This window comes from Artemia franciscana, chromosome 18 (assembly GCF_032884065.1).
Source record: "Artemia franciscana chromosome 18, ASM3288406v1, whole genome shotgun sequence".
NCBI classification, from domain to species: Eukaryota; Metazoa; Arthropoda; class Branchiopoda; order Anostraca; family Artemiidae; genus Artemia; species Artemia franciscana.
Window position 1 is genome coordinate 14,770,900 of NC_088880.1, and position 13,064 is coordinate 14,783,963.

Here is a 13,064-nt window from a genome sequence, read left to right on the forward strand (position 1 = left end):
TTAAGAGGCTGTACTCTGTGCCGACTGCTGTGCACTTCGGAGCATCACTTGTTCTGCCACACCATGCCCCAAGTAGTAAGCACTTGGTATACATGATTTTTGATTGTGGCAACCCTGGAACTTAGCGTATTTTACATGTTTTAAAATCAAGAGTATGGTCGTAAATAAAAAGAAATGGACATCACAAATTTATGTTGTCTTTGCCTGTTATCTAGTAGATAACCCTTAAAGATTTGAGATATTCAACAAAAGTTTACAAAATAAAACTCTGGGAGTTCGTGAGGCATAGTCATGGAAATCGACATATCTCAGTAGGCTATGCGGTCTATGCAAGTTGGTAGTTCTTTTGAAAGGGTTCAGCTGTCAAAAAAAGAGATTTTTATGGCACTTGGTATTAACCAAGTGACATATAGCAATCGCCAATTCTGTCAGTCTGTCGGTCTGTCTGTCGGTCCCGGTTTTGCTACTTTAGGCACTTCCAGGTAAGCTAGGACGATGAAATTTGGCAAGCGTATCAGGGACCGGACCAGATTAAATTAGAAATAGTCGTTTTCCCGATTTGAACATCTGGGGGGGAGTGGGGGCCGGTTAATTCGCAAAAAATAGAAAAAATGAAGTATTTTTAACTTATGAGCGGGTGATTGGATCTTAGTGAAATTTGATGTTTGGAATGATATTGTGTCTTAGAGCTCTTATTTTAAATCCCGACCGGGTCTGATGACATTGGGGGGAGTTGGAGGGGGGAAACCTAAAATCTTGGAAAACTCTTAGAGTGGAGGGATCGGGATGAAACTTGATGGGAAAAATAAGCGCAAGTCCCAGATACATGATTGAAATAATCGGAACTGATTCGCTCTCTTTGGGGTAGTTGGGGGGGGGGGAGTAATTCTTAAAAATTAGAAAAATGAGGTATTTTCAACTTACGAACGGGTGATCGGATCTCAATGAAATTTGATGTTTAGAAAGATATCGTGTCTTAGAGCTCTTATTTTAAATCCCGACCGGATCTGGTGATGGGGGCGGGGAGTTGGGAGGGGGAAACCTAAAACTTGGAAAACACTTAGAGTGGAGGGATCGGGATGAAACATGGTGGGAAAAATAAACACAAGTCCTAGATAGATGATTGACATAAACGGAACGGATCCGCTCTCTTTGGGGTAGTTGGGGGGGTATTTCTGAAAAATTAAAAAAAAATGAGGTATTTTTAACTTACGAACGGGTGATCGGATCCCAATGAAATTTGATATTTAGAAGGATATCGTGGCTCAGAGCTCTTATTTTAAACCCGACCGGATCTGGTGACATTGGGGGGGAGTCGGGAGGGGGAAACCTAAAACTTGGAAAACACTTAGGGTGGAGGGATCGGAATGAAACTTGGTGGTGAAAAAAAACACGAGTCCTAGATACTTGATTGACATAACCAGAACAGATCTGCTCTCTTTGGGGTAGTTGGGGGGGAGGGTTAATTCTGAAAAATTAGAAAAAAGGAGGTATTTTTAACTTACGAACAGGTGATTGGATCTCCATGAAATTTGATATTAGGAGGATATCGTGTCTCAAAGCTCTTATTTTAAATCCTGACCGGATCTGGTGACATTGGGGGAAGTTTGGGGTGGGGAAACCTAAAATGATGGAAAACGCTTAGATTGGAGGGATTTGGATGAAACTTGGTTGGAAAAATAAGCAGAAGTCTTGCATACGTGATTTACATAATTGGAACGGATCCGCTCAATTGCAGGGAGGGGTAATTATGAAAAATAAGAAAAAATGACGTATTTTTCACTTACGAAGGAGTGATCGGATCTTCATGAAACTTCATATTTAGAAGGACCTCGTAACACCGATATCTTATTTTAAATCTCAACCGGATCCAGCGTAATTGAAGGGGGGGCAGTTGAGGGGAACCAGAAATCTTAGAAATTACTTAAGAGGTGAGATCAGGATGAAACTGGATGGGAAGAATCAAAACCTGTCTAAGATACGTGACTGACATAACTGGACCGGATCTGCTCTCTTTGATGGAGTTGGGGGGGGGGTAATTTTGAATATTGAGGCATTTGTAACTTACGAAAGGGTGACCAGATCTTAATCAAATTTGATATTTAGAAGGATCTTGCGCTTTAAAGCTCTAATTTTAAATTCCGACCAGATCCTGTGACGTTCGGGGGAGTTGGAGGGGGAAACCGGAATTCTTGGAAAACGTGAAAATTGGGGTATTTTTATTTTACGAACAGGTGATCGGATCGTAATGAAATTTGATATTTAGAAGGAATCATGTCTCAGAGCTCTTATTTCAAATCCCGACCAAATCTTTTGACATTGGGGGGAGTTGGAGGGGGAAATCTTGGAAAAACACTTGGAGTGTAGGAATCGGGACGAAGCTTGGTGGATAGAATAAACAAATGTCCTTGATACGTGATTGACTGAACCATACTGGATTCGCTCTCTTTAGGGGAGTTGAGGGGAGGGGTTCAGTGATTTGGCGAGTTTGGTGCTTCTGGACGTGCTAAGACGATGAAAATTGGTAGGCGTGTCAGGGAGCTGCACAATTTGACTTGATAAAGTCGTTTTCCCAGATTCGACCATCTGGGGGGCAAAAGGGAGAGGAAAAATTAGAAAAAATTAGGTATTTATAACTTACGAGTGGGTGATCGGATCTTAATGAATTTTGATATTTAGAAGGACTTTGTGACTCAGAGCTCTTATTTTAAATCTTGACCGGCATTAAGCCTCTTATTTTCCTTTTTAAATCAATCTATTGATTCATAGAATTTTGCTAGAGCTCATACCATATGATCTCTTGGCTCTTAGCTCTTCTCGCCTCGTCACAAGTGCCATATGAGCTCTTAGCTCTTGTTTTTTTTTCACCTTTTCTATTCTCTGGTATATTTGTATAGATATGATTATTGTCGGAGATCTAATGAAATAATCTTATTTGTAGGCTATGCTACATTGTATTTACTAGAAACGTAAGAAATGGACATGTTCCAAACAAGACCTAATTTTTTCTTCTCGTCTTAAAAAAAAAACAGGTACTTATCGGTCATATAATAAACATTATACAATTTTGATCGCGAATGATGCAAGCATGACACAACAAACCGGTCAAGCAACTTCTTTATACTACACAATTAGCTTTGGTAGCAAAATAAATTGTAGCTATATTTTATTTAAGTATTTAGTTTGTATTTTGTTTTGACTTGGTTTATGCAACGAATTTGGGCTATATATTAGCATATTAGGGGGTGGGGTAAAGCATAGTATATATTAAATACAGCAATGGTTAGTTTATGTATTTAATATATGCTATGATTTACCCCCCCCCCCTAATGTGCAAATATATAGCCCGAATTTGTTTCTAAAGTATTATATATGCATCTTATTTTGTTTCATTAGCATTAATCTAACTTCACATCCCGAGTGTTTATTATATAACCGATAAGTGCCCAAATTTCATTATGGTACATTCAAAAATTGGTGTTTGCCACATAATCTAGAAAAAGAAACATAGTTGGCTACTTGCCAAATATTTTGAATTATTCTATTCAATCACTTAAAATTGTTTCATTTATTATGGTTTTGAAGTTGTTTCAGTGATTTTATCATAAACAAAAATTTTAAACTTCCTTTTTTTTTATCTAGGACCTATTCTCTCACTGTACTTTAAAAGCTTTGATTTTTTATCTGCTAGAATGCTTTAAGATAAGTCTAACAGCAAGCGAGTCTTCGTCATAATAGATATTGCGTATAGTCATTAGGTTTAATTGAAATTCGGCGAATTTTAGATATTAGACTATTTTATGCTGGTTGATGGATAATGACTTTAAGAAGGGGAGGGGTCTTTTTTCTTCGTAACCTTCTTTAATAACGGGATAGGGAATGAGGTGAAATTTTCAGGGATGACTGGCGAGGGGGCTAAGATGACTTAGAAATTGGTTTCGAAAGAGGGAGGGATTGAATTAACTTTTTTCTGATCCTCAAGAAAGGGTATATTATGTTATTTTTTGTGCTTGTCGTCTAACTGGCCCTCACAGCGGCAGATTAATATGGACTAAAATAGAGCAAATTGAAAACTGAAGATCCACTTTTTCCTACTCCCTGGAACTTTTGACTCTATCTTCCAAGGTCATTGAGGTCAGTATATACGAGGTTCTATTGCTAACATAGAGAGAAGGGGAGCATACTACTCAATTCCTTATTGTAGGCTCTTTCTAAATATACATACTGAATAATTTGCTCGTAAATGGACCCCTCCACTCCTGTTGGTCCCATACAGAGCTCTAATAACATATTTCTCCGCTATATTTACGTAGTCATACCTTATAGCTCCTATATTAAACTAGTTATTTTCTCTATCTGCAATTTATCTCCATGTATGAACGCATTTGAATGATCAAAAAAAGGTTTCGGACACAAAATAATAATTTTTATTTATTTTTGAAAAGCGTCCATAATATATGTTCCTCTCTTTTTTTTGCTGGGCAGAATTATTATTTAATATATAATAGAATTATATATTATAGAATTATATTATTATATTATAGAATTATATATATAAATAGAATTATAATATGATAATAGAATTGTTATTATTATTTTTTGTTGGGCAGAATTTGCTGGGAAGCATAGCTCCGCTCCAGTTCTTAGCAATATATCTGCGAACATTATGAAGTAAGAATTTACCAAAATATTATTTGAAATGATTACAAAAAAATAAAAATGGAAGGAAAAATAGTAATCTCAATGTTAGAAGCATCCTGTATATTATAAAGTAAGAATTTCATTGTTTTAGTGTTTTCATTTAGTTTTTTTATTTTTTTTTTTTGGGGGGGGGGGGGGTATATAAAGGAAAATTACGGGAGGGGGGGGGTCCATTTGCGAGCAAATCAGTTAGTGCATTTGGAAAGAGCATAAAAAAGGAATAGTGTGTTCACTATTTCAGTTATGGAATCTTGGATATATTGGTCACCTATCCTTTAAAGACCGCCAAAGGTATCTTTATAAATTAGGGTGTAGTATTATTATTTATATGTCTATTTATGCATTAGCTATTATGGAGAAGGAACAGTGGATTTTTGTGTTGGTGATGAGAGTGTGCTTGAATCCCAAAAAGTACAATTTTATGCCCGAATTTTCAAACTCCCCATCTGCCAATAGATAAATAAAGAACGGGGTTTAGGAGGGAGAGGGAGTAAAGATTACTATCGGATTCCCCTTGATTCATTGGGATATTTTGATACTGTACCTGTTATATGGGTTCTGTGGGATGATTTAATAAAATTATCCCTGAATGATTATGAATTGAAAGATGTGCGAAGGTCGGGGGAGAGGGATCTCAGGTCAAATATTAATTATTCTGATTTGAACAATGTATAACACGGTGACCGTTCTACTAAAATGTTGCTATTAAGCTCCCATTCTGAAAGAAACGATTTGCATAATTGGTTGGCCTTGTCCTAGACAAAAGCATGTGTCTTGCCGCCTTTGAGACATATCTCTTGTGTTTCTTGATCATTTTAATTTGATCTCAAGATTTGATGAGCCCTCTCCCAACTTTATACGATTATCTGTAATATTTGGCTGAGAAAGCAAAAGAAAAGAAATAAGACACGGATGGCATATCAGTATTTGCGAAGTGTAAACTATTTTGGAGAATATTATAGCTGCTGCGTGCGGCATTTTGATTGGCCTATTGGATTTGCTTATTATTATAACTTAATATAGGCAGAAATTAAGTCTTATAATAGTTAAAACAGAAACAAACTTGTGTGCATTATTACTTGTAGGAATAAGGGGTCAACAATGATTTATGTCACACATAGGAAAAATCCTTTGATTTTTTCTTGGCCATAAGAAAAGAGCGACTACTTACAGCTCCTGCATGGGTTTGCTCCCATTTTTCTCGACCTTCTTATATCCTTTTAAAAATTGATTTTTATTGATTTGCCACCTTTACATCCTGTTTGTCTTTGTTTTTCACACTCTATTTCTCAGCTACTTGTTAATCCCGACTGTTATATTCTTTCTTTCCAAATTTCTGCCTTCAATATCATGATGTCATGACTGAAAAAAAAAATATTTTACCCTTTCTTATTAGTAACTTTTGATGCTTGCGTTGTTTGATGGTTTGATAGTTTCTCCTGATATAGCTTTAGGACCAATTAAAAGGGCCCTGAAGTATTTCCGTTCAAATGAGCCCTCTCCCGATCTTCGATTTGATAATCCCTGGAAAAAAATAACAAATAATACAAATAAACACGCATCTGTCATCTTCACGTAAAGCATACAAAATTACACGTTTTGGTAGATACGAACTTGAAACCTCTGCCAAGGGGCTATCTGGTATACTGAGTCTGATGGCGTGATTTTCTTTTTATTAAAACCACTTGACTTTTTGGGGGAGTTTCTCCCCTTTTTGAAAATCAGGCATATTTTCTCAGACTCGTAGCTTCTGATGGATAACATGAAACTTAAATGAATCTTTTATATTTGGAATCAGCGGAAAGAGCCGATTATTTTAAACCAAAGGATTGGTCGAGGACCCCTTTTTGGACTTCGTACTACTTTGATCCATTTAAGCCATATTGAACCTTTACTGTAATACTCTCAAGATGCTAGTGTTAAATTATTTAATAAACCCTCGGCTTTGTATTTTGCGAAGTAAATTTTCCGGAATTTGGATTTAACGCTCCAAAATGATCTAATTACTTTGATCATTGAATGCCAAATAATATGTTCTGGAGTCGAGTTCTCTATCTCCATACTCAAACCAATAAAAAAAAAATTAACCAGATGATAGTTTAATTATACTCAAAAATAGTCACATAGCTTCCTTGCCTCCATTTTTTGTTGTAAGTTTTGTAAAGTTGATCAATATTACAATTGATCAATTACTTTCCAGCCTTCATTCCGAAAATTTAGAAGGTTCTTGACACATTCCAATCATGCAGACTGTCTTAAGGCTCAATGGCTGCTTAAGACCAGTTTATTTTGACTGCCGTTTTTTAGTCAAAAACATAACTTCAGTCTTACGGACATCAAACCCTCTTAATTGGCCATAACGTTGATTGATTGTTCTTTTGTTATATAGTGATAGCATAAGTCAGGAATCATGGCTTTGTAGAAAAGCTGCAGTGGCTGACTTCCGTAAGACTGCTTGAAGCATGCCAGATAGTTTATCTAATATAAGTTTGTCTCTTGTCACAAACTATCGTACCCTTGACCAGCTCCCATGTTGTGGGTCCATGGGAACAGGTAAATTATGTTTTACCTGCGGAACATCTTAGTTTTTAAGGATTGATAGTCATGAAACATTATTTTCCCATATCTTGGACTTTATACAATTAATAAACGTCCTTAACACCTAGCTAATCAAGTGAAGCATAGGGCAAGTAGCTTAAGCCAATATTTCTTTGGGATACTTTTTTGGTCCCTGGTGAGAGTATGTCCTGTTTTGTCCCACAGCTGGTGATTGAATTGAAATTTTTAGTATTTTCCCGAGGGGGGGATTTCTTCTTGGGAGAAAAAGTGAAATAATGTTCATTGAATCTGCACGAAAAGAATCCGTTACTATTTTATTTTGTCTTATGCTTATCCTCTGGCAGACTTTTTGGCTTGTTACAGAACTATTTTGTCAAAATTTGAAGCCCTAAATGTCTTTCTTTTGTCCAAGGTTGGTCATCCATGTCCATGTTATTTGTATTTAAGCTTTACGCTTAGTTTAGATTGACTATCTAGGCTTATCAAACTGATTTACCTGTGGTCAGCAAGAATGTAAACTTATCCTGGTGGGTGGATTATTTTTAGCTGACCAATCATGGATGGTTTTCCATTTTTGTGCTAGGTTGTTCGCTTACAGAATAGCAAATAGAAATGGCTATTAAGTTTGCTTATGCATACTTAGTAACTTTACACTATTGAGAAATTCTCGTACTAGCATTTGACCGAACCCTCAACGATCGGAGAAACGCAAAAAAATAATCCTCTAATATTGACCGGATCGGTGTTCATTCACTGATCGTCATCGACGATATTCTACAGCTATAGTTTTCTATCTATTTCTACCTACACTGTATCGCAAGAGTAGACAAAGTTCAGAGTTTAGATTCGATTTATTCAACCAATCAATTTACAACAAAAACACTTCAACATAGTCTCCCCCGTAAGGCTCTGGCCAGAAGACAACATGTTGTCTTCTGACTTATGATGCTGCTTCTACATCCTTTTTCTTTTTTCGGTTCTATATAGAATAATTTTCTAGCGTAAACCCTATTTTCACAACCCTATGTAGATTTCGTCTAGGTTGGGAATAAGGAGATTACTTGGAAAACGTCTAAATGAACTTAATTGGATCTAATGCCGAATCCTCCAAGCAGTGGAGGATTACATAATTTATGATATTGATATTACACGGCGAATTTGTTGCATAGAATTTCGATGACCTTTTTGTTTGGCAGGTTTGTATAAATGTAAGAAAAAGCGCCGAAAGTTGCCGCCTCTTGCCAGTTGAAAGATTCTTTTAGATACAAGTGAAGGTTACTCCTAAGCGTTGAGTGGGGGGGGGGTCCTTGATCTACTAAGTAGGGCTTAGATTTATGAATAAGGATTGATTAATCAACTTTTGTTTCAAGATGTAGAAGTTCCGAAATGATGCAAGTGCCAGAAATATTTTGTATTCCTTTTATAGTTCTCGAAATAAATTAATCCGGAAAATTGCTAATTATCATTGCGATTCGTGTGCAATCTTAAGATGTCCATTATCTTTTGTCTGCTTTAAACTAAAGATATCCCACTTCCTTTTGGGTTTTGTCAAAGGTTCGGTAGCTTGCACTTTTATTTTTATCGATCCTTTTGTAGATCCTTTTATTTTATTTTATAGCCGTTTGAAAATGCCATCTATTTGGGTAATATGTTTCTTTACAACAAAACGTTGACAGGCCTTAATTAGACATGGTTTTCATAATTTGAAACTGCGAGGGTATAGATTGCTTCACGCTGATTATTTGTCTCACTTTTATGACTTTACGCTTTTTCAGTAATAACAGTTTTTTTGCAATTTTTGGCCGTGCGAAGTTTTTGCGCAATAAAGTTCTAAAACTTGGTGTTTAAAAAAGGACTCAATTCTACTGTTCGGTTTCAATTCCCTCAATTCAGTTTTAAGCTTTGTACATATCTACACCTCTATGACGAATTAAAGAGCGATTGTAAAGTTTTATTAATGTTTTGTTATCAAAATTGACATTTTTTCGGGTGTGTTTTATTATAGTGGAAAGGTCTATCTTCAATGAATAAATTATTTTGAGTGATAGGTTTAGTGCTAACTGAAACCAGCGGTTTTCTATTTTCTTTCTTCAAGTTTGCATTTTTAAAGTCATCTTAAGCGTTCCATATCCAAATCCATCCAAAATACAAACATTGGTTGTTATTAGGTTGTAGTATTTGTAAGAGGTGGATTTTATTTTGTTTTCACTTATAGAGTTAAAAAACATGAGATTTTGAATTTAATTAAATATTAAATAAAAAAAACAAGTTTTTTTAACTGAAAGTAAGGAGCGACATTAAAACTTAAAACGAACAGAAATTACTTCGTATATGAAAGAGGCTGCTTCCTCATCAACGCCCCGCTCTTTACGCTAAAGTTTGACTCTGTCTCTCAATTCTTCTTTTTAAAACAGTAAAAAACTTTAGCGTAAAGAGCGGGGCGTTGATGAGGAAGCAGCCTCTTTCATATACGGAGTAATTTCTGTTCGTTTTAAGTTTTAATGTCGCTCCTTACTTTCAGTTAAAAAAACTTGTTTTTTTTATTTAATTTCTGAACGTTTTTGAATCAATGCATGTTTTGATTTTGGCTCTCCGCAGAGGAATAATTAAAACGAAGTTTGAATTTTTTTTTTTTTTTTTGGCTAAATGGCTTTCTCATAATTTTGATCGAATGATTTTGAGAAAAAAAGAGCGGGGGAGGAAGTCTAGTTGCCCTCCGATTTTTTGGTCAACTAAAAAGGCAACTAGAACTTTTAATTTTTTACGAATATTTTTATTAGTAAAAGATTTACGTAACTTATAAATTAGCTTACGTAAAGAACTTTTATATTCTCATATTTTCATTACATATATGAGGGGGTTCGCCCCCTTGTCAGATCCTCGCTCTTTACACTAAAGCTTAAATTTTGTCCCAATTCATTAAGAATGACCCCAGAATCACAAAAGCCGTAGAATAAATAGTTGAAATTACTAACAATACTTTAACGTAAAGAGCGAGGTATTAGGAGGAGGTGAGCCCCTCAAATGGGTAATAGTTTCTGTTTGTTTTTAAGTTTTAATGCTGTTCCTTACTTCCAGCTGAAAGAACTTTTTCATTTTTATTTTTTCATTGTGTTTTTAAATAATGCTTGTAAATCCTGCGCTCCCTTCATGGAGATTTTCTTCCCCCGTGACAAATTATCGATGGAAAGTTCCCCCAGCATATCCCCCTCTTCTCAACCCCTCCCCCAACCAAAAAAATCCTCCTGAAAACGCCTGTACACTTCCCAATAACCATTACTATATGTAAGCATTGGTCAAAGTTTGTAACTTGTTGCCCCTCCCATGGGGACTGTGGGGGAGTAAGTCGTCCCCAAAGACATAGTTATAAGGTTTTTCGACTACGCTGAATAAAATGGCTATCTCAGAATTTTGATCCGTTGACTTTGGTAAAATAACTAGCGCGGGAGGGGGCCTAGGTGCCCTCCAATTTTTTTGGTCACTTAAAAAGGGCAATAGAACTTTTCATTTCCGTTAGAATGAGCCCTCTTGCAACATTCTAGGACAACTGGGTCGAAACGATCACCCCTGGAAAAAAAAACAAAAAAACAAACAAACACGCATCCGTGATCTGCCTTCTGGCAAAAAATACAAAATTCCACATTTTTGTAGATAGGAGCTTGAAACTTCTACAGTAGGGTTCTCTGATACGCTGAATCTGATGGTGGGATTTTCGTTAAGATTCTAAGACTTCTAGGGGGCGTTTCCCCCTATTTTCTAAAATAACGCAAATTTTCTCAGGCTCGTAACTTTTGATGGGTAAGACTAAACTTGATGAAACTTATATATTTAAAATCAGCATTAAAATGCGATTCTTTTGATGTAGGTATTGGTATCAAAATTCCATTTTTTAGAGTTTTGGTTACTATTGAGCCGGGTCGCTCCTTACTACAGTTCGTTACCACGAACTGTTTGAAATCATTTGGTCACTTATTTTCCTAGCCGGAACAATTGGCAATGGAGTCTCAGGTATCTTAAAAACTGTTCAAAAAGGCTGAACATGATTATGGAGTTAACTCCTTGGACTAGCTTACCTGTCACGCGTTCCTACGATCTCAAAAGAAGGGAATTTCAAGGAATATCCCCTCCCCCAGAAAATTCCCCCAGTGTAGCCTAAGACTCCTGTGGAAAATTTTCCCGTGTACTAATAACGATCGTATTTTGAACTTGTAAGCATTTAAAAATTCCCCCCCCCCCTCTGCGGATGATCTTTTCCGAAAAATTCCCCTCATGGGGATCCCCCTGTAGAAAATATTCCCTGGAAAATTTTGTCCTCTCATAAATTGTAAAAACACAATAATGCACTGATTTGATAAACACCACCATCGATTTTTTTCAACCTTCATGCTTTCCTCTATAGAGCTAATCTCAGAATGAATAAAAGTTTCCTTTAACCTGTAATTATATAAATTGCCGAACTTATTCATTTTGATTACATATGCAAGAATTTGGAAAAAGATATGCAAATCAAATTCATTTTGATATGGAATCCCTCCCCCGTGTGAAATTCCCGTTGATTTAAAATCCATTGATGTAAGGCGCATGTGCTTCCTGTATCTTACTGTAGTCAGTAACGGGAATCCCTTGTCAACGGCTAAAACTTCGCCCGTGAATCTTAGACAAGACTTTATTGATACAGCAAAACATTCAGCATCCCCCCTCTCCCGCAAGGCTCTCGGCAATGCAGGGGGAAAGAACAGAAAACAAACAGAAGTAAAAACGAGAAAATTAAAAACGGGTGCAAAAACATGTGTAGTGTAGTGGATAAATAGAACATTAAAAGTAAAAGAAGAATCATATTGCCAGAGGAGATCTTAAAATAGATAAGGTTTTTTGCCCTTGCTACTGAAGAGGCTTCTTACCCCTGTACCGATTATTTCAGTCTAAAAGCCCTGTTAACGTGTCATTCTAGCTAGTTAGGGTTTCCGATACGTTTGAATGGTAGTAGGTTTCCAAAATGAATGTCATCAGGAGGAATGGGGAGGTTATAATAAAGCAGCTGGAAATATATTACGCAATCAGTTAAGATAACATTTGTTTAAGCCTTTTAAATTCTTTAAAAGGAATGCTGGTTTGAATAAGGCGTTTTGGTTAATGATAGGGAAAATATTGTATTGCATTCCAATTGATACATTTTGGACTGTTGAATACAACTAGACATAAGAGTTAGAGATATGCACATAATTATAAAGGGGAGAAGAGGGAGGTGTTGATCCCGTTCTCTCGTCCCAAAATTAATAAGTGTTTACCATATTACCCCAATTTTCCATATCTTCCGATAATACACACACTGTATAAATTCTGACGAATCAAATTCATACTCAGAGTGTCATTAAAAATACGAGTGTGGGTAATGGAGATTGTATGCCACAGCTTGAAATAGTCCTGTTCGTGTTGGGACAAACTTTGTCCAAACATGTTCATCACTTTTAATATGCAGTGCAGCTTCATATGTTTAAATATTTAATATATATATATATAAATAATAAATAAATAAATAGTTTCATACTATTTAAAAAAAATAGCAAGATCTTTTTCTTGTCCATTTTAGACCAGGTCTACCGTACACTGTGTCAACGATTAAATACAGAACAATAATCGAGGAATTGCCCACTTTCCGCTTCCTTGTGTTCATGTTGGAGCACCAGCTGTGTGGCAGATTTCCACCACACTTGGCATAGTTCCGCGACACTTGGCACATGTCATCTTGTGTGCTTCATTTCTGACCTTTGACTACATTAATGACTAATAAAAATCTCTGTAGT

At 36.1% G+C, this 13,064-nt stretch overlaps 1 protein-coding gene across 3 annotated transcripts in view; it reads left to right on the forward strand.

Annotated features, from left to right (window-relative positions):
- LOC136038658 (zinc finger protein AEBP2-like) overlaps positions 1-13,064 on the forward strand; it is a 147,883-nt gene that overhangs the window by 108,287 nt on the left and 26,532 nt on the right. The window lies entirely within an intron of this gene.